Below are 23,473 nucleotides of genomic sequence, written 5' to 3' on the forward strand. Positions count from 1 at the left end.
CCCTGTCTCTCTCTCTCAAAATAAATAAATAAACTTAAAAAAATAAAAATAAGGTATATTCAGTGCCACAGCAGCCATAAGACAGATAAAGATGAGACATGGTTTGCTATACCTAACAGTGTAATGCTGTGATGCAGACAGTCCACATTATAGTTATGGAATGTCAAAGATGGTGGAGATGGGCCTCATATACAAAGATGAGCACTGAAAGGCCAAGTCTGTGTTAGTTGATGAAAGGGAAAGTTGTAGACATAATAGATTCGTATGTGTTCACTATATCTGAGGACAAACCTTGAAATGGCCTAACATAAACATAGAGGGGGCTTTTCAGGGACCTGGGAGGAGTATGGCAGGCTGATGGCCAAGGGCCCTGGTTGACTGAGGGAGGAACGTGGATTTGATACAATAGGGCCCAAATAGGAACCCTTCCGCATTTCTAAACAGTTAACAATTGACTATTGGCTGGAGAAGTATTTAAGGAAAATTAATCTGACATTACAGGTAAGAATAATTAGAGAAGAGAGTTTTAAAAAGGAAATGAAAACACAGCAATTATTAGAGTCTTGGTTTATTAAGTGAACTTACACTTGGCTAATTCTAAAAAGAGTGTTAAAGGTAAAAGTAAGTGACACCACCAAATAAGAATGGACAAAAAACCATGACAGCAAAGTCAAGGTTCAATGATAATTCTCAGTTTCCTAACCAAACCAAAGTAATGAAGGAAAAAAGGGAAACATTTTTCATTTAGCACATATCAGATGCTAGGTACTGTATTAGGCATTTCATATTTTTAACCTTCACCACACCTTTGTGAGAGGGAAAAAGTCCAAGTTTAGATATTTGAGTTATTTGTCCAAGGTCACATATCTGGGTATTGGTGGAAGTGAGATCGAAACACAAGCCATTTGGCTCTAAGTCCAGGGCTATTTCCAATGTCTAAGGATCTTCTGAGACTTAGTCTTCGCTTTACTGCTCTAATATATGCTTTTAAATGTATCCACCTCTACTCTACCACACTTCCCCCATACTCCAGACAAATGTTGCAACTGTTGTTCCTTCTGCAAGCCCCAACTTCCTCTGCCTTTGTTCTTCCTATTCCCACCATCCCCTGTCTCTTCCTCTCCTTCCTTACTTGTCTCAGTTAAGATTTAAAGGACCATTCCTAATATCATCGGCCCTATGAAACTTTTTCATGCTCTACCTCCTCTCTACCTTTCTCTATGCTACTTATATTGCAGTTATTGGATGTTTGTCTCATCTATAATATTAGGTTGCATCTTCTTGAGAATGAAATAAGATTTCTTATCTATCCAGTAATCTCCATAATTATTTTATAATAGGAATTTGTTGGACAGGAAATGGAGAAGGTAAAAAAAAATGGAGGAAAGAAAAGGTCTTGGGCTTAAGAAATGACATGTCTTGTAGCTATGCACGTTCAAGGGGCAGTAGCGTGAGGTGTAAATTTACCCTGAACTTGGAGGCAAGAAAGCCAGTTTCTTTGGACAAGTCACTTCACCACTCTGGACTCAGTTCCTCCTCCAAAATATAAGGGGTTTGGGTATCCAGCAATCACTGAAACCATGGTGCATTTTAATATTGTTTCTGATATTTGCAGGCAGAAACTAAAAATCCAGGCCTTGATCACCTTATTAAACTCAAATATGTTCAGTTTTTAAGGAATCAGCTTCAATCCAATGATCAACTTTAATAAACTAGTTCACCATAAGCCTAGCATCAAGACAGCTCAGCAGGCCCCGTTAGGATGGGATGCATGCCAGGGTTCTCTTAGACTCTGGGCCCCTTGTAAATCACAGAATTGATATTCTTGTTCCCAGCCTGGGTAATGCACTGTGGCTTATTTGCATAACAATTACACGCATTAGGAAGGCTACTGATTGGAGCACTCCTTGCCAAATTATGATGGCTTTTGAATGAAGCTGCCTTTCTTGTCTCTGAACAGCTGCTAGTGATATGCTCTGTCTTCAATCACCACAGGCAGAACGGTACCCATTCCCTCTCAAGCTTCAAAAGTTACTTTTCTAAGAAAAAGAGTCATCCAGGCATTTCTTCCTGTCAAAATCTCTGTTAAGCCATTGTCAAGTGACCTTTCCCCCAAACAAGGGGGCAAAGAAAAACAGAGAAATGTCACCCAACAACAAGGCTGGGTAGATGCCTTCTGGGATTGGTGCTTGGCCTTTTTTCCCCACAGCATTCCTTGCAAATTCTAACCCAGCATTTATCTCTTTGTGGACTAATCACTAATTTATTCCTCTATCACTGTGGTTTGATTCCTTCAGATCATAGGAAGTATCTTCCTTGGCGTTTAAAAAAACCAAATACCTACTACCTCAAGAGTTACCAAATAAACACTCTCTATATGAATGAAAGCATAATAATCATTTTACACTTATAGAAACAGGATAATTAAGGTTAAGTATGTCACTGAATATCACATACTCAGTAAGAGTCAGAACGGGAGATAGGAAACACATCTCCAGCAGATGGAGGAACCATCCAGCAATTCAAAACTGGACATCCAAGATCACGTATTTAGGAATGTGCCATGACTATTACCAAAACTAATCCCTAAGTGGAAGTAATATCTGGCCTGGATGATAATAATAGGTGGGCTACATGATAAAAGTTTTTGAATGAAATCAAGAATTGTTCAAACAAATAAATAATTTATATTAGGAAACCATATAGGGAATTATAATTAATTTTAAAGATTCTGGATCTTTGTAGCTTTAGAAATATTTCTTCTAATTAAACGGAAGTTGAATCTTGGTTTAGGGTTTGGAATACCAAAACAAGTATGGGTAATAGAGAGTTAATTATGATCAGAGAAAAAGAAAAGTCCCATAAACTAAAATCAGAAGTTCTCTATAGATTCCATGATACTCTGGAGGCAAATTAAGTAAATCTACTGAAGATGTAGACAGAATTCCAATAATGAGTCTTGTAAAATTTCAACCTCTTAAACTCCATCTAATGAGTAATCTTACAGGTTATACAAACCAGCACCCTAAAAGTAATGAACCTGAATGAGCCAAGGACACCATGTGAATATTAGAAAGAGCACAGGATTTCAAGACATGTTTCTAAATCCTCCTTCAGTTCACCTCCTCACATCATGGTGAACAAGAAATGACCCCTACCTCTAGGAATTTACTGTCCTATATAGAAGGATTAGTAAATACAAGATTTGATAAATGAGAAGTTCTATCTTTAGCACATGAGTGGGTTATGAGGAGAAAAGTAGAAAGTTCTTTGAGAACAGTTTTTGTGGAAGAAAGCTGCAAAGGAGGGCCTTTGGGAAAAGAGACTTCCCTACTGACATCTTGAGGAGCCTGTGACAGAGCCTGAGAGAAGACAACTTTCCAGGTAGCGGTGAAAACATAAACAAAGACCCAGAGATCCCTGTATACTTTTGGAACAGCAAGTAGTTCCCTGTGGTTGGCATATGACAAAATGAATGGTGACAGTGGGGATGACCTGAACTTTCCCCAACTGGGCAAAAATTCAAGTGCTAGAGAGTTTGGGTCAATTCTGAAAGCAAGGTTGAACTACTCAAACATTTATAGATGGAGTGGGGGAAACACAATCAGTTGTGATTTCAATTGATATCTTAGCTACAGTTTGGAGAATGAAATCTAGGGGGCAACAGAGAGAAGGATGGCATCTAGAGCTAAGGCAATAATCATGGAATGGGTATGGAGAAAAATGAATGATCTGAAGACATATGGACAGATTATTAAGCTAAAAATTGGAAAATACTAATAATTTACCTTATACATTTGTTGCAAACTTAAATAAGACAATGGTTTTGAAACTGCCATATGCACATGTTGCTAGTTATGATTGTCAACAAGACAGGAAAATGGAGAATTTTCTTTCAAACAGCCCAAATACTAAAGCAAAGAAAGCTCACCCCTGCCTTTGAAATATTTTGATTTCTCTTTTTATTAGGAAAATTTTTATAACACAAAAGGAACAAGTTTCTCCAGGACAGACGAGAGTGGTCAGTGTTCCAGCAAGCAACCATGTTGACAGTCCACCCACTGGCCAGGTACGTGTTATCCTCTTTATCTGTTTTAACCTCGGGGTAAAATGGCAGTTTTATTAATATTAATACACTTGCATAAAGTGCTAATTTACTCCATCATTTTCCTAATTAGCTCTATTGAATTGTGAGACTCATCTGCATGAATAATGAATCCCTATATGCCTTTTCCAATGTCTGTCTCATCTCTGCCAAGGGAAGTACAGAAGCAAGAATTACTCATTTGTAGTTCTTTGATCATTTTGAGGAAAGATAGTCTGCTTTTTGAGAAGATGGTATAGGCATCAAGTAGGCCTATTAATTAAACCCGGACAGAATTGGGAAGACTGCTCCACTTTTCTTTTAAAATAAATAAAACAAAGTTTTGCTTTGGTTTTACCGAGTCTATCACTTCCTCTTGGAATGTACTAATGAATATAGTCTTCTTTCTAGTTCTGACATCAATTCCATTCCCTGTGCTAGTGTCACAGGATAGAAGATTAAAGGTGATGGGGTGAGGTCAAGAATAGTGGGTTTATTTGATCAAAGAATAAAACAAATCCATGCTTCTTTTATTCTTTGGGCTAATTATCTCACTTGGATTGAAAATGGAGCTATTCATAAAACTGACAAAAATCAATGTCAAGAATATTAAAGAACTCCTGACAATAAGTCAATGAGAAGAGCACAGCAAACCAATAAAAAAAAAAAATGGCAAATAAAATGACTAGACACAGAAGAGGGGAGGAAACACACATGAAGAGATGCCCTACAGACTCTAAATTAAGGCTGTAATTACATAGCATTTTATGCAGAATCATTCTGTAAAAATTAAATTGTCTGCTATCACTAAGTGTTGGAGAATATGTGATTCCTCTATATCATTATACCCTGTTGGTGAGAGTATAAACCAGTGCTACTTACCAAAGTAGTTTGGCAATACCTTCCATATTTAATTGTTCCCAAACTGTTACCTAGCAATTTCACTCCTCAATATATATGTTACTTGTTTATAATAGGAAAAAAATGTGAATTCTACCTAAATACCCATTAACATAAAAGTGGACAAACCAATTGAAGTATATTCACAAATCAGAATAATATACATCAGTCAAAGCAAACAAACTCCAGCAAAATACAAAAATATGAGAATCTGAGAAATCTCAGAAGTGAAAATCCCCAAAATTATGTATCTCAGAATGCATGCCCTTTTTATGAAGATAAAAAAAAATTAACTTTAAAGACTCATATATATGGGATGAAATTGTATAACAGGGAAAGCATGAGATGAATGTAGAATCCTGGATGATGACTGTCTTGAAGTAGAAAGGAGGCAAGAGGAGGGATTGGTGGAGGGACCATTTGGTTGAGCTGTATATTGATGACAAGGTCTTACCCTTTGCATTTTTTGGAGAGGTTATGGACCTGTGTTTACTTATTATGCTATTTTTAAAAAAATAAAAATAAAATAACTCCATGCATAGAATAATGAGGAAAGTGTATCTTGGACCAATGGTTATAAATAATGTAAGTCTGTCCACCTGAGGTTCATTTAGAAAAGGAAAAACTTTGACCATCAAACGTCTTTTCCTTTATAATGGTTGTTTGTTTGTTTTTTTAATGTCCTTCTGATCTATCATTAATTTAGATAATTCCCTACAAAAGCATTTATTTTATCACCATTGGGTGATTTTCCTGATTTACCAAAGATGTGGCAAGAAAAGAAAGACAGGCAAAATAATAGCATGAAAAGTTACTAATGGATTAGAATGTCTGAGGTTAGCTAATCTTGAAATACAGGCAAAAGGGCATAGCATCCTTGTGTGGAAGCACAAGAGCTTATGAAGAGGAAAACTGAGGTCAGATGAATCTCCATACCAGCTACAGAGTCATAGATTGGGTGATTCCAGAAAGATGTTGTTCAGAGGGATAGATTTTCAGGCATAGCTTGCTGGAGCGGATGGGTAAAAGGGTAGCAGAGCACCTGCATTCACCTTTAAGCCCAAAGTTACTGCAAAGAAATATTCTTATAGCATTGGTCTGGGGCATCTCCTCTCCCAGCATGCCTGTCAGTGCATCTGGGCACAGAATCCAGAGAATAGTCACTTGCACTAACAACAGCACTCTGGTATTCTGTCCAATTGATTCTTGCAATGACCTCAGCAAGAAGGGTAGGGGTTTTGCTTTCTTATTGTCATAAGGAAGAGCTGACATCTGGAGAGACTTCACACTGACCACCTAGAAGTGAGAATTCTGGTCACTGGCCTTCCATGTCCTTTCCAAGATGCCTTATAGAAAGGAAGGAGCCAAATGGAAACAAGGAGTTCAGACTAACGTTTGTTGAATACATGTGTCACTGCGTTGCAACCTTTATCTCATTTAATATTTACAATATCCCTAGGAGGTAGGCAATATCATTATCTCCCTTGCAAGAAGAAAATGGAAACTTCAGAGAACTTAGGTTATTAGCTGTGTGACCTAGAGCAAGGCACTCAAGAATTTAAAGTTCCACTTTCTTATCTGTATAACAGAGATTTTAATATTATCTAACCTCATGGAATTATTGTCAGGAAGAGTGAGACAGCTAATGTGTTTTCTTTGCTTTAAAAAAGGTAAGTCGCACTAAGTTTATAAATGGTGTAAGTATTGAATCCATGGTATATGATTCCAAGTCCTTTCCTTTCTACCAAAGCCATGTTGCCCAACAGGGGAATAGGAACACATAATGAAGATAAGTCAGACTTAACCAGCTAAGCAATGCACAACTATAGCTCCATTCTGACACCCACTGCCCCAAGGATTGCCATAAGAAAAGAGTCCACGATTAATTCTCACCACAAAGCCTTCTTCACACCTGCCATAGCTCCACATAAGACATCTGTCTCCACTGCTTGGCTATTATTAGAACCACAAACTAAAAAATCTTTTGACTGGCAAGAGACCAGGACATCAATTTTCATCCTGCATCTGCTTTAAAGAGTAGGAGTGAAGTTAGATTACCAGTGACATTTTCTCAGTGGAAAGATTGCCTGGATCATATTTGTATTCATTTTCATAAATGCAATATATAAGCCATTAATAGAACAAAATCTGCTAATTAAATTTCATTCAATAATGCATTTTTCACCTTAGCTTAGCAGTGTCCTCATATGTTTCTACCATTATTGTGCTAATAATATCTTATTTAGCTTATAAATGGTGCTTATCATTGAATTTGAAATATTAACAAGCATCAATGAGCCCAAAGTGACAGCATAGTAAATAATTTGAAAGGAGTCTACATTGTAGACCTAGTTTTGCTTAATTTAATTTATTTATTAAAAATTAAACATATAGATTTAGAAAAATGCTAGCTCGGCTTCCATGGCAGCCCAAGTCTTGCATATATGCCTAAAATAGGAGATACAGAAACGGCAGCAAACTTGAGGCTCCTGCCTCTGAAGGAAATGCTCTGTTTACAATCCCTTGATGTCTTGGGGTAGACAAAACGTTTATTGTCCAATCCAAGACTGATTTGTGATGCCTGTTTTCATTGTAGTTTAGTTTTTGATTAAGATCTTTGAGTCAAGTGATTTATTTCAAGAAGGTTTATAAATTCCATATTCATCTTTGGAAAAGGATTATAATATTTATATTGTCAGTACCATATGTACAGGCTTCAATGTTTACTGCATGAATGTGGGAATTTGGGGAGGATCTGGAATATATTAGCCAAGAGAAGACATTTTGTACTAATGCTGTGGCATTTGACCTCATAAGACCTTAAAGGGTAGGTGGGGCCAATATTATCATGATTATCCCACTGTATTAACAAGGAAGCTAAGGCTGAGGGAGGATGTGCTATCTTCCCAAGTGGACAAAACAAGGTAGAAGCAGAATTTGTGATTACACTTAGATGAAGCCTTGAAATCTCTCCCAAGTCTGATATTTCCTGAGTTTAGGTCTCAGCTTCTGCACCCTTTCACTAGCCATCTAAGCTTCTTCCAGAGAAAGAAAGAGAATTTCCAGAAGTATCGGAATAAGGTCTCTGTTGCGTTTGTATTTATTGATCAAATTTCGTTAATTCCTTTATGTATTATTTATTCAAAATGAATGTTTATCAAATACCTACTTGATGCCAAGCACTGTGTTAAGCATCAGGAATAGAGTACAGCACAAGGTAAAAAAAAAAGTTCCGTGTCCTCATGGGATTTATGTTCTAACTGGGGGAGACAAGCAGTAAGCAAAATAAATGAGAATATTATATGGTATATTAGGAAGTGGTAATTGCGGGGAATGATAAGCTGGGGAAAGGGAATTGGGAGTGTTGGGAAAAGTGTAGTGGTTGAGATGAAAGGGGAACAGGATGGATTTAAAAATTGATAATTTTCCTTTTTGGACTTTATCAGAGGATGGGTATCCAACCCTCCTCTTCTTCAGTACATTCATAACTTCAACACATCACTGGAGCTCAAACTCTCCTTTTACAAGACAGGATATTGGGATTTCTATTTGTTCTTTAATTGGCTAGAGCAACGTTGACATCCAGTGGTGAACTAGATTAATCACAGGTGGCACACTGTTTTTTTCATCTATGGGTATGGTGTATGGCATGTGGGAAGGATGTCAGGGATATGAATACTAGCTACTAGTCTGTTACCACAGTTCAGCAGGAGGTCCTCTGTAGAACCACATCCTCACCAGCTTCAGCTTCCTGTCATCGTCCTTACATTGTTCCTACACTGGGTTGAGTTTCACCAGCTTGCATGTTATCATATGTATTTGTGCGTCTCTATTCATTTGATGTATTGATATATATATTTGTGTTTACTAGGTATCTATGTGAATCTGTGTACACGTGTATTTCCCATGTCGCCTACACATAATCAATTTGATGGTGTGCTGTCCTTCCTTGCCTCATACACTTTCTGTCCTCAGGAGTTTAGTATTAGGAACGTGGAGAGATAATGACACTGCATTCTGATTTTGTCCTTTTCCATCTGGCTGATGTTATATTGTCTGTTTCTAATGGAGCAGAAATAAGCAAGGCTGCCTTGGGCTTACTTCTTGGCTGGCTGGCAGCCGCTTAGATATTGACAGGGACATGGTGCCCTCCATAAAGATCCCTGTGGGAAAAGCTGCCCTTCCGTAGTCGTCGTTCACTGCTGGGAGCAGGCCCCTGTCCCAACTCCATGCTTAAGAGGGCAGAACACACCGCTCAGAGCCCCTGACTTCTAGGAGACTAGAGTTTAGAAATACAGTAGGTCAGGCAAAAAGACTCTGGAATCAGACCTTATACTCATCTTTATCTTTGATTCAGCATCTATCAAGATTATATGCCGCTACTTGTTAATTCATACATCTTACATGTTCGGTTAATTTTTATTCAGTATTGACAACACACAATTTTCCCACTGCAGTCTGAGACTGAGACCACCCTACAAAGCTGCATTTTGAAATCTTTTTTTTTTTTTTTTTTTTTTTTTTTACCTCTGGGTATGGGAAAATGGAAGGAAAAAAGAGGTCTTCTAACGAGTTTAACACACTGCACAATTAAATATTGATTGGAAATTCTCCCCGAGTATTTTTCCCTCCATCTCTCTGCCTCCACTGGGAGATGTCTAGATGTGATTCCTAAGCTGTCCCCATCCAGTGATTACGTTCATTAGGACACCAGCCTTGTGGTTAAAGCACTTTCCTTACTGCTGCACGTTTAATTAGACAACTCTTCCCCAGAAATTATTTATAGCCCGGCTCCAGAGCTATTGTTAGTCCGAATGTAAATAAGATTCAGGGCGGGAGTCCCAGCGCGCTGCGGTGGTTGGCGCGCTCCTGCCATTAGCCGGCGCCCGGCGCGCGCGCTCGGGACCACGTCCAGGGCTTTACGGCCAGAACACAGGCTATTAAAAAGCCCAGGCGCGATTTTCTAATTAAACTTTTGATACAGAACCACTCAAAAGACTAAATCTACCAGGTCAGCGTAAGTACAGGGAGGAGGAGCAAAGGAGACAAGAGGGTGGTGCTCTCGAAGAATAAAGGGGCAGCCCGAGCACCGCCCAGGAGAGGAGGCGGGAAGGGGCGGGTCGAGAGGGTGGGGCCGGGACGGGATGGGAAGGGGCAGGGGTGCGTAGGCGGTGGGAGGAAAGAGGGAGCCGAGCGGGCTGGGCAGTGGCCTGGCCGCGGTACAGCTGAGTTGGGGGTGTCCCAGAGAGGGAGAGAGTCCAGCGGGAGGGGCAAGAGGAGGAGGAGGTGGGGGAGAGCGGGCTTGGGTGAGCAGGAGAGGGGCGGAGACAGGGGTGGGGCCGAGGGGGCAGAGTGATGGCAGAGTAGACCAGAGGGTGCTGGGTAGTCCCAAATTTGGTAAGAGGACAAGGGCAGGGATATTCAAGTGTCCACAGGCATTTGAAATCTCTGAGGGCCCAATGGGACATAGGGAAGCCTGACTTCAGCTTCTGTACTCGTCGCTAGAATTTTACCAGTTGAATGGAACATATTCCAGCCTTCAAGATACATTATTGAAAATAATACAGACATGTAATCAAACTAATGCAGACATTATAAGAAAGAATTATAATAACATCAACTACCACTATTTATTGAGCATTTAATACATACAAGCATTTTTCATGCCTTGTTTCATTTAATATGCAAGAAACCCTGGGATTTGAATGTTATCATCATAATACCCATTGTTGGCTGAGAAAATTGAGATTTTAAAAAGACAACTGTTTGTAGTTAGTAAATAGCTGACATTGAAACCCAAGCCCCTGAGTATGTGTCACCTTTCTGTCTACTAGTGCACTGTGGTAAGTGCATCATAGCCCAGTGTGTAAATTGCAACTGCAGTAGTATAAAGGAGAGGGTATTCAATGTTATGGAGGGATGTGATGGCCAAAGAGGAGCTTTCCAAGTGAACTAAGGATGAGCTGCGTATGTGAAGAATGGATAGAAGTTTGCTAGGCAAACAGGAAGATGAGAGGGAGGATATTACTAATGGAGTGTATGAAAACCTCAATGAGCTGTGGCTGCCATCACTTACAAAGACAGAACTTGGATCTAGGGACCAAGGCTCTTCCTAAATAGCAGCAGAAGTAGTAGTAGAAACAACAATAACAGTAAGAATATAATAAAAGAAAATGTGGAAATTTGGAATTGGAATCCAAAGTGCTAAAGAAACTTAAAAGCTCTTGATTATTTTTTCTTTCTTTTCTTTTTCTTTTTCAAATGTAGGCTGTGTTCATCTCAGTAAGGGAGGGATTCGGTAGGGGAGAATGGAAAAGACTTCAACCAGCACTCCAAATGTACCCTCACTGCTGTGTATCCATTTTGGATTAAGAGTCTGCATAGAATGCTCTACAAACTTTAGCATATTTTTAACAAATGTCAATCTTCATCAGAGATTAGGTTATTAAGCATGTTGTACACCTGGAAAAATTTAAAGGCACAAAGCAAATGCCTTGCTGGAGACCTCCTTACACCAATTGCTCATCAAGTGTTTCAGTCCCAGCACACAGGACATAAAGGCAAATACAAAATTGGGGAGGGGGTAAAGACGGAAACTTGGCTCACAGCTTTCTGTGTATTTTTCTTTCTTTTAACCACAAAGCAGTCAATCTGGCCTGAAAAAGTCTTGTCTATATGGTACTTTTCGTCCACCTAGTACAGATGACATAATGGAGAGTCATCCTTCTGTTACCACCTCTGAGGCCAGACAAAACCATGGCACTTCCAGTAGGGAAGTTGGTGATGTCTATTATTTTAAACATATAATTGATTCTAATTCATCACTTATCGCCTGGTGACAGATTTTTATGTAGTTTATTATCTCTGTAGCAGCACGGGCCCTGAGGGGACTTCTCCTATTGTTGCACATTTCCTGGTGAGGCCTCAGCCATGACTGCTCTGTTATCTGTCTGATTAAGTTAGGGAATCTGGTATCTCTGGGTCCCCAGGTAACTGTCAGTAATGCACATCCTCCGATCACAGGATTAAAGGAGACTGTTACCTCTTTCCTCCTTGACCTGTCTGTCATGGTTAGTCTTCTGGTTTGCTGATTAATTTGGGACTCTGGGTCCTTAGGACCTGGAAGATAGCTATCACCTCTCTCTCCTCACCCCCACATACATGGGCACCTGAGTGCTCCTCAGGCCCTGGAAGGAGACAGGCACACAAGATTAGATATGGCAGGCTTCTGACACCACGACTTTCTAGTATTTCTGTGGTTTTGCTATCAGCCCAAGCCACCAAACATCCCATCAGGTTTTCCCTTCCCATCTACACATTTTTGTTCTGTCTGGGTCTGGATGAATCAAATTCATTTGCCTCCAAGAAGACCAATGAGGTGCTGTCTTACCATTGTTCCTCCTGGGAATGCCTTCTTTACATTTGCCTCTGCTTTGCACTGCCTGGGCTTGACTGGGATGAACATAGTATCCACGCAGCACTGATCCAGATGCACTGGCTCTTCAGAAGTCATGGAGCCAAGAAGGACACTTGGATGTCAGTAGGAGAGAGTGAGGCTACCCTCATCACCATCCTTCATAGGATCTCAAGAGAAGACTCCTGGATGAGGCTAGCCCACATGAGCCACAGCAGGATTCATCTTATTTTTCATTTTATTTGCTTCAAAGAGCAAATTTGTGTGCTTCCCACAATTTTCAACTCATTCCTCAAAGTTACCTGTTTCTCCCACTCTTGAAATCTTGACTTGTACTCACCACATCTTAGACCCAATATTTTTTTCCAGACACAAATTATGTCTCCAGATTCACAAAACCCAAAGTTTCTCCCTGGTTTCTTTGAAATCTAGCTGGCACTGGTTTTAGCCCAACACCAGAGGTTCATGTCCTGTGCAAATTGGAACCAAGAACTTTCCTGACCCTCAGAAAGACCTTTCTTCTTGCTTCCTTGTCAGAGCCCATGAAGTAAGGCTGGGACATAAGTCCACTCCCTATATCTGAATGAACAGTGGCCACTTGTCCATCTTTCAAGAATCAGGTGAAATATCTATTTTCTGGGTGACTTCTCTGAGTGCTCCAAGAAGTATTCCACGTCTGTGCCCTGTCATATTCTGTTCCTTATAAAACATATCACATAATCATGCAACAATCTGTTTATGTCTTCACCAATAGAATATAAGTTAGGTAGGGCTTGCCGAATTAATCTGCATGATTTGACAGCCCCACTCAATGGCTTTGTTAGACACAGGTTGGTCATTTTCTCCACCTTATCACTGGGAGGGAGCCTATGTTTACTTCTTACTATGCAGACCATGGACTTACAACTCCCTAGTGAGAAGCTTTTCTGTATGGTCCTAAGGCTCATTATTCATTTTAGTGTCTATAGAGCCTCTCACTCTGTCAATTTCCATAGGTATAAATGACCAAAATGGTAAAACAATAGTCCCCAAACAACTCCCATTATGGTTAGGAATGGGTAAAGAAAGCATTTTCTGGAGGGATCACAAGCCTCCAATGTGCATTACATGTTTTACATACACAAAAGTTGTTTGGAGTCATCTGGCCAAACCCCTTCCTACAGATGAGGAAACTAAAGGTCAGACAATAAGAAACTTGCCTCAAGTCTACGCGTTGTCAGTTGGTAATAAAATAAGTCCATATTTCTTTAAAATACAGTTGGGATAGTTCCTTGCTCCCAGCATCCCTACCCGTTCTGGCACTAGGTTTTCTCAGCTCATCATGGGGATGAGCTTTGCCTCTGGAGAAGGAATGCATGCATGCATGCATGCATGCGTCGAAGCCTACTATCATTTCTCTTCCAGATTGCACCCTCCCCAGGTGGGGAGTCTCCCTCTTGTCCCAGCGCCCCCACCCCTAGAAATGACACTGCTGTTTTCTACAGCAAGTGTAAAGCACATACAGACTCAGTTTAGGGACAGTTAATTTCCAATTCTTTCCAGATGGGTTGGAATAATATCCCCAGGTGGTAAATACATTATTAAGAAGGCAGTTTGGTGTGAAATTGGCTATTAAAATATAGATAAAGTTTAATATATTGAGCTCCTTGTCAGAAAAATCACTTTAGAAGGAGCTTATTATTTGTTTGATATTAAAAGAGTCACAGCTCCGCTCCAAGTGACAAATGGAGGGTGGGGCGGGGGGGTGGAATGCCACCAGTAATGAACAAAAGCTTTTTAACATTTAAATTTAGGTTTTTCTTGTACCTCTGCATGCTGCCATGAGCATGCACATGTGGTACAGCCAGAGGCGGGTGTCAGAAATGTCAGGAACTCAGGTGCCAAGGAGGCTGCCAACCTGGGTTTAAACAGCTTGAGTCTCCCTTAAAGATAGAGCTACCAGATAGCAAAAATGGAATTTTTGGATAATTCCCTTGGCAACACAGTGGAAAGGAGATAGGGGTCTATCCCAGAGCAGAAAGTCTAAACTCCCCCCTTCTTCTGCCAAACTATCTCAGCCTCCTACCACAGAACATCTCAAATGCAACCTGTTGCAGGAAGTCTGCCTGGACTCAGCCCACTAGACATGGGGAGCCATTTTCCTGTACATATACTTCAATAGGCCAAATGAATAAAAATTAAAGTTGACGCAAGAGAAGGATGTGTTAAAACTGCAGAATCCAAACCTAGAGGTATATATTTGTTATAAAATACCCTTGACCAAGTCAAATACTTAATAGATAGTAATCCATGTTTAATGATATCAGCTTTCAAGGTCTGCATTGGGGGATGTCCATAATCTATAATTGCAGCTGGTTTTATCATTTCTCATACTAGCAAAATCCTCCAGGAAATATGCAAAACTCCAGAATGGAAGAGAAGTCATAAAGGATACATAAAAACCATAATTCCATGTCATTCAAAGGATAAGCCAATGCCCTGCAATTAAAAGAAAAAGAGAGAAAGAAAGAAAGAAAGAAAGAAAGAAAGAAAGAAAGAAAGAAAGAAAGAAAAGAACTTCTTGAGAAAGAATATGGAATGGTTAAACAGGAGTCTTAAGAAGAAAAAAATAATAATAACTAAGGACTATGCTCAACAGACTGGAAGCCTTTTTTAAAAATTTATTTTACATTTTATTTGCTTTTGAGAGACAGAGACAGAGCGCGAGCAAAGGAAGGGCAGAAAGAGAAGGAGACACAGAATCCGAAGCAGTCTCCAGGCTCTGAGCAAGCATTCAACACAGAGCCCGACGTGGGGCTCGAACCCACAAACCGTGAGATCATGACCTGAGCCAAAGTCAGATGCTCAACCGACTGAGCCACCCAGGCGCCAAGACAACAGACTGGAAATCTTAATTTCAATATCTAGCACACCCATACCTATGTTCACACACACAGAGAAACTAATGCTCCTGAGATGGCAGGACTCCTTCTTTCCTAAGAGTGAAACCTTATAACCAGAAAAGCAGTCCCTGGTTTTCAGGCCCAGTTGGCAGAATGAAGTCTCAGCAGAAGGTAAACTAGGCCGAGCTTTTCACTAGACTGTATTCTTGTGTGGATTAACCTTTAGTCATTCCCTCACACCATGGTCATTGGTTGTAACTGAACACTAAGTAGTGGCTGTCCACACCAAACCTTTCCTACTAGCTAAAACCCAGTCAATAGCTGGCTACATTACTGCGGCTGCTTTGAGGGTGGAAGAGTGATCATGTCACAGACCTAGTGTGATCAAAAAAATAAATAAATTGTTGGGATCATCTTGAGTATCAGCCTTCCAAGTGTACTTCAATCAAACATTGTCCAAAGTAGGGACCACTGAAGGTACTGAGATCAGAGATAGAGATCTCTAGGTCAGCTCAGCCTCAGAGCACATAAGTATGGACCCCAGGCTCAGCTGAACTATAGGAGAGAGCTCCTCTGTAGCTGTGGCATAAGAAAGATGTGTTCAAAGAGATCCTAACCATTTGCCAGTGGTGTTCCTAGCACCCTTGCTTTAACATGGTGTAATCATTGCAACGAGTAATTTTAATTACAATTAACAAATTTATTTTTTAAGTAACAAATGGCTGAGATTATAACTTTACTTTTTTGATAAACGTAAAGAGAGAAAAGTTGAGCACAAATGCTTTGAAAGGAGTTAAATAGGTCAGATGCTAAGACTGGGATTGAACTTGAGGTCTGGACAAGAGTTCCAAAAAAAAAAAAAAACACAAAAAACAAACAAAAAAAACCACCTTATAATTTTGAAAGGACAATTCTTTTTCTTAAGATTTTTTTAACGTTTATTAATTTTTGAGAGAGAGAGAGAGAGAGGGAGGGTGGAGGAGGGGCAGAGAGACAAGGAGACACAGAATCCGAAGCGGGCTCCAGGCTTTGAGTTGTCAGCACAGAGCCTGATGTGAGGCTTGAACTCACAAACTGTGAGATCATGACCTGAGCAGAAGTCAGACGCTCAACCGACTGAGCCACCCAAGCCCACTGAAAGGACAATTCTTAAGATCAGGAATGGATCCAGGGATTCCCCCTTAACTTATTCAGCCTTGAATATTCACTCAGCCTGATAAAATATGCGCTATTATCCCAGTTTGATAGATGACGAAGAAGTCACAGAGGTTAAATAACTAACCAAAGTTACAGAGCTACTAAGAGCAAGGCTAGAATTCCATCCCAGGTCTATCTGAATGTAAAGTACCTACTTAGTTGTCACTGAATTAAACAGACAAGAAAGGCTTTTCAGTTCTTCATTCATGCATTCATAAAGATCTGTCTTTGAATCTTGGCTAACCACTTATATCCATGTTACCCTGAGTAAGTCTCAACACTTTCTACCAAGAGTAGGGAGTGTCTTTGCTTTCCTCACCTATACATGAGGATGATGATGCCCATTTTGTGTGCCTGTAGGGGTAGTGTGAGGTTAGATAAGATGGTACATGTAAAAGTTCTCAGTAACCTGTAACATGTTATTCAATGTAAGACACATTTATAAACCTAGTGTTCACCTAAATATAGAATTATTTTCCATAAGTCGTGTGTGTGTGTGTGTGTGTGTGTGTGTGTGTGTAGAGAGAGAGAGAGACAGAGCAAGAGAGTGAGATTGGATAATTGTAAATTATTCTAGAATTAACCAATCTGATAAGACCTTATAATCAAACTTGCCGTGATTGATGCTGGAATGTTTCAAGACTACTTGCAAACACTGATCTCTCGTTTGATGAAATAACCCCATGGGTTGTAGGTATTATGTTCCTTACATCAATGGGAGAAAATGAAACCTGTAAGACAGGGCCTTTTTTGATATGCCACAAAATATCAAGTACAATTTCTTCATTCATCTGTGATTGTTACCATAGGGCAAAGATTTGAAAAGGCAGAAGTCTGAAATTAGCATCACTGGGCCCATATCAAGTGAGTCTATGCTCCTTCCTGGGGTTGTAGGGAAGAATCTTTTGTTTGCTTTTTTCAGTTTCTGCTGGCTGCTGACATTCCTTGACCTGTGGCCACACCATTCCAACCTGCAAGGTCAGCATGTTCAAATCTTTCTCTGCTCTATCAGCACATCACTTTCTCATCTGTGTCATAAAATCTTTCACTACCTCTCTCTTGTAAGGATGTACGTGATTGTGTTTAGGGCCCTCCCTCGTAATCCAGGATAATCTCCCTATCTCAATCCTTAACTTAATCACATCTTCCAAAATCTCTTTCTTGTCATATAAACTGACATTCACAGGTTCCCAGAGGAGAATGTAAATGTCTTTGGAGAGCCATTTTTCAGTCTATCACATAATTCCATTATTTTATAGGAGCATATTTGGAAAACATAGCATGCTATTGCTTCTTGTAGTGAATTAAGTTCCCTAACTCTTGAATATCTAACTTTTAACAAAACAAATCTTCTCCAAGAAATGGAAAAATGAACAAAGCAGGTCTTTGCGTACATCTTGTGCTCTTACCCCCTACCTATGACAGATGTCAGAATATCCCTCACTCTCCTGGTGTGCATCTGGAATCATAGGTTGGGGTACCTGTCATTCTGTTCCACATGCAGTAGGTTACCCCCAGTCTCTTCACCTGCCACTAAAGCTGGCACATGTCTCTCAACCCACTGAAGTTGGGCTGAAAAGCCAGCTGGAAAAGAGGAGATGAAGAGGCAAAGGAGTGGGGACATTGGCGGCTGTGTTCCAGTTTGGAAGGAAGTTGGGCACCCACACATTCCCACAGCCGGAGCAAGCATTCCAGAGAGTAGATCCCACTCTGTGTCTGCTATTTAATCTGAGATGGCCTCCATCCACCTTACCTGAAAATCATTTTCCATAGTCAACGCCCCTTGGGACAGAACTGTCTCCTTAGAGACTCTAGTGAGGAAAGAAAGTGTGATTTTGCTGTAGCTATTATTATTATTATTATTAGGCTCCTTTGGATTCCTGTGGTATTGATGTTCTGTTAATGGCTCCATGCTCTCCTTAGAGTCAGTTGGAATCCTGTCTATCATCTGCAATTGACAGCCAAGAATGAGCAAAATAGAGGAATGCTGTGGGGTGGTTGGCAGAAGGGATGCAGAGTCCAGCCTGAAAATGCCCTCTGCAGACTACTGAGGCCTGACCTTGTCATGCTGACTTTGCTTTGTAGTTTTTCTAATCCCTTCCAGTGAAAGCCAACATAGGCATAACCCATTTCAGAAGAAGTGCTCTGCTCTGCTCTACCCATCAGCAGGCGAGGAGATCTGTGCTGCTGCTTCACTTCAGGGTCCACTTGATGTTAGCTGACATTAGCCCTCTACAGATTCGGTCTACACTAGGCCCTTGGGTGGACAGGGACTGAGACTGTCTCTCTTTCCTTCCACTGCATTCCTCCTGCTCTGCCCCTCCCTTGCATTAAGAGAAGCTGGATCAAATACCATTCCATACAGATATCAGTGGGTTATGATGCTTCTGCTTTCTTTATCCCTTCACTAACTTCTGTGGACTCTCTCCAGTGGCTCTGCCTTCTGGTTACCTCCACTGCTCTGAGCTAGTCTAACACTGCCTTCACTTCCCATTTAGAGGGCTGTGAGTGCTTCTCCACTGTTGCCTCTTTCCATCCTTCCCTTTTTCTGAACCATTCCCTCATCAGTCAGAGCCATCTTTCACATATGCTTAAAGTCCTTGATGGTTATACATTAAGCTAGAATGAAATACAAACTTAGATTAAATCATGTATGCTCTGATGTTCACCTACCTCTCCAACCAATATCCCTGGACACTGTTTTCCATCACATTCCTACTGCCAATCACAGCTCCTGGGGAAGAGGAGATTCTAAAAGATTAATTGTGGGACAAATGAATGAATGAATGAATGTCTATAGTCTTGTTCCCAGATTGCTTGGAAATACAGAGGTGGCAAATGTGATGTGGGTATATTTGGCAAATGTGGTTTCTACCTAAGTTACACTTTTCCATCACCACTACCTCCATACCACTTGGGTATTCTTCTCTTCTGTAGGAACATGTGGCAGATCATATTGGATGAGACCAGTGCCACTGGTCTCCTCTGCCATTTCCAGAGGCAAGATACACTTTTTAAAAGATTTTGCATACACACACACCTGTCTGTTTGTGTGTGTGTGTGATGTCTTTTGTATGTATGTTGTCTTTTGTCGGGGACTACAGATATATCCCAAACCTTCACAGCATTCCTTTCTGGTAGTTCAGTGACCCAAGAAGAAACTGTTAGGCATGGAGAGATATTTCTCAATGTATTATGCACATCTGATCCAGATTTCCCCAATGAATCTCTTCTGTGAATCTCATTTTTTTTGTAATCTTTTTTTCTTTCCAAGTTCCATTATTCTATAATCTCCTTCCTTTCTGGAGATGGGCATTCCCTTGGCCCTGTGGGACAGAGATTGCTGATTGTTACTCAGTATCCATATTTATCTTTACTGTTAATCACAGAATCCTGGAATTTCTAGGCATCTGTTGGGTTAGCTGTGACCTTATGACTAAATTCTGGCAAATAAGTTGTGTGGCACTTCCAGGATGAGTTTTTAAAGCAAGGGCACCCCTTTTCCTGTACTTCTTCCTTCTTCCTGTTTGGAATGTGGACTTCATGGACCCGGTGAGATTAACTATTTGGTTATCCTAAAGTGACATTGGAAATAGAGAGTGCACAGCAGAACAATGAGACCTAGTTCTTTTTCTGACTTTAAGTCACCGTAAGACCTTGAACAAGCTGCTTCTTTACTTTTAAATGAACAAGAAAGTCTTGTCTTGCTTAATTATCATAATATTTTTGTCATAGATTAACCTAATTTGAAATAATGAACTCCGATTTTGCACATGTTTGGTACAGGAAGTGTCAAAAGTAGATGGCTGACTGCTATGCTTTGCTGGCCAGAACTGTGTAAAACACACCATTTCTTTCTACTTAAAACACTGTTTATTTGTGATTTAACATTAGTCAGCATTATATCTAAGAGCAACATCAGACAACATTTATACATTTTCCACAGGACACAGGTTCATTGGCTCATTCTATATGCCAAAGAAAGTAGAGGCATTAGCAAAAAATGCAAATAATTCACTGTTGTGTTTAGAAAATATTTATGTACATTGCATTCATCATATATATATATATATATATATATATATATATATATATACCGTCTTTTGTAGTCCCATGTGTCTGCCATTTCCACTTTTGCTATTACAATTGTTCCTACACTTTTTTACCTGTGAGTTATAAGCGTCTATGCATTGGCCTGACAACATCAGCCCTCCATGTGCTCCCAGGTCCTTCCTTCTATGGAGGTAGGGACAATGCCCTGGAAGGGGCCAAGACAATTATGTCAGAATGCAGCCAAACATCCCTGGACAGAGGTGGAGGACACCAGGCACATGCAGTTTTCTGTCAAGGGGCTGGCTGAGATGGAGTAGTGTTTGCGGTCTAAGCTGGAGACCTGCCTAATAATCGTCTACAGAATACCTGAGCTATTAATCCTTCACTCTCAAAAGCAATCATAGTCACTTAATTTAAAACAGAGGAGGGAAAAGCAGGGAAAGGAAAGTCCTTCGCTTTTCTGACTTTCAGATCACATGTCAAACCAATTCAAGAGCAGACATATCCCCAAAGCATTTTTGCCCCCAAACTGATCAGGCACCTCTATGGGTTCAACCCCACAAATTGTGGTGTTGGGGATTTCCCCCATACACACAGCTTAACAAGACTCATTTTAGAGTTTTGTTTTGCCTTCCCTGCCCCCTTTCCTGCTTTTAGCAGCTCCCTGTTATATTCAAAAATGCCTGAAATTCTGCTAGCTGGTGCAAGAGTACAGCTCCATCTATAAATGACCTCAGCAGAACTCTGGATTGATTTAACCTCCGTTATCTGTGTGATTAGCTCAGCCACAGAGCAGATACTTGGTGCTTATCAGCCCATTAAAGAGTCAAAGAATGCTGTTACCAGTTTTTTATCTCCAAAATGCACACAAAGCCCTGCTGATTATTCTATTAATTTGTTAATGAACCTGTCCAGTAGACAGATTCTCTGTTCCTTTGGAAGGCAGGGTGGGAAATTGAGCATTTAAAGGGGTTTGAGCCCTCAGAGCTGAAGCTTAAAACTTTGGAAGTACCTGTGGAAACTGAGATACAGGTGCTTGCTTTCATTTTGTTGTCTTTTAATCTCTTACAGAAATAGAAGGCACATGGAGAGACAAATAAATTAGGCTGGAAAAAATTCAGTGTGTAATAGAAACAGACCCAAGCCCAGGATGCCTGGAGGAAAGGCTGGGCATAGAAATTATGAATAGTGTAGCACATGTATCAGGTCTTCTTGGGTTCCTATCTTCTTTCAGCTTTTTTCATTGCAAAACAGATGACAATACTATCCACAAACAAAGGATTCTGGGGAAAAATGGTTTATATTTTTCTTGCATATATTGTCCTGTACTTGGGAGCTATTACAATTATATGATTATCCTCTTAGAAATGCAGAAAATTCTATGAGGGCAGACACATGTATACAAATACTCAAAGTGTGCCCAGGGTGCTTTATCATTAGAGTTATCAAGTCAGTGCAACCCTGTAATATGGCTACATGTTCTCTGGTTCTCCAAAGAGTTCACCAACTACTAAAGCTCTTCAGTTTTCCAAGTCTCTTGGGTAGAAATATGGCTTTAAAATAGCATCAGTATCCCAGGAATCCCTGGGCTGTCCCATTTGCTACAGAATTAAGGTTAGTCTGTTTATGGATTAGCCACTTGTGAGTTATGGAAAGAGAGTGAGTGCATCATAGGAAGTTGACAATTGATCATTACACATCCCAGTGGACTGGTAGACAATTAAAATGTAAATGAAAATTAGGTGGTGAAAAAAAAAAGATTCCCATCAAAATCAGAGCAAAATTTCTGAAGAGTTCCAAGGTTATACTGAGAATATTTCTTCCCTGGGTTATTTTTCCTGCTGTTGTGGATGCCATGATGTGTTACACAAATCCTTGGAGAGGCACTCATTTTCCTAAATGCCAGAAATATTCATTCTGGAAGTTTTCTACCAGTTGACCGTCTCTCTGGGAAATGCCCTAATCAGAGGTCACCTTGTTTCATCAAAGGTCATTTTGCTCTATCTGAGGTCAGGCTATCTCATCCGAGATCACCTCACATTAATGGGGTAGCCCACTTCCAGGGCCCAAGTTGTATGGGAATACAAAATTCTGACACCCTTCCCTCCTCATCTGGGGCAACTCTAAAGGGTTATCTTAGCTCCAGTCTCCTGTAGTATTGACTGAGTCCTCTGGTAAACTACATGAAACCAGCCTTCCCTTTGGCCAATTCTGATTCCTTCCCTTGTTGCACATATTGTTCCAAGCATACTCAAGAATAAACTTCCTGCACAAAATTCTCCAGTTGAGAATCTATTTCCATGGAACTCACCCTAAGATATCTGGTAATATGAGTGATCTCTTCATAAACATGCCTGATTAAGAAGTCACAGCAAGAAGACTAGGTAAATTTTCCACATTGCTAAGGGTGTTAGTATGGATTATGTGTACTGATGTGGAGTGATTATTATTAGGACATCTATATAAAAAGTTTTGATTACTGAACCAGAGTCAGCATGTACGGAAGTTTCCAGTGGAATTAAAAGCATTCTTTGATGCTTTCCTGTTTAACATAAACAATAACTTAGATGAGCATTTATTTACTCTTTATCCTTTCAAGAAAAAGGCACGTTGTATCTACCAATATAGATACAATCTCTGATCTCATGAAATTTCAAATTTTGTAAGTAAGTAGACATAAAAGACTTGCTTGTCAAAAATATAATAGCACACATTGAGAAGAGCTGGCTAACGTGAGAAACAACAGAATCTAGAATAAAAAAGATGCTCATGGTCTGTCCAAATATAACAAGTTTATATTACTAGGAGCACATTAAGGAAGTCTGGTGTTTTAGTTCCTAAAATCAATTGTACTGATAGAAGATTGGTGAACCTGGCTTAACGATAAAAGTGCAAAAAATCTAGATGATTGGATTCAGCTGAATAGTATCCAGACCAAGAGAG

The 23,473-nt window shown here is 40.1% G+C and overlaps 1 protein-coding gene and 1 non-coding gene across 4 annotated transcripts in view; both read right to left on the minus strand.

Annotated features, from left to right (window-relative positions):
* The window catches only part of OPCML (opioid binding protein/cell adhesion molecule like), a 1,069,156-nt gene that overhangs the window by 543,526 nt on the left and 502,157 nt on the right, over nt 1-23,473 (minus strand). The window lies entirely within an intron of this gene.
* TRNAQ-UUG (transfer RNA glutamine (anticodon UUG)) lies at nt 15,181-15,265 on the minus strand. Its single transcript has one exon. It is a non-coding gene; the product is annotated as a tRNA-Gln (tRNA).

The sequence above is a fragment of the Neofelis nebulosa genome, chromosome 10 (genome assembly GCF_028018385.1).
Source record: "Neofelis nebulosa isolate mNeoNeb1 chromosome 10, mNeoNeb1.pri, whole genome shotgun sequence".
Taxonomy (NCBI): Eukaryota; Metazoa; Chordata; class Mammalia; order Carnivora; family Felidae; genus Neofelis; species Neofelis nebulosa.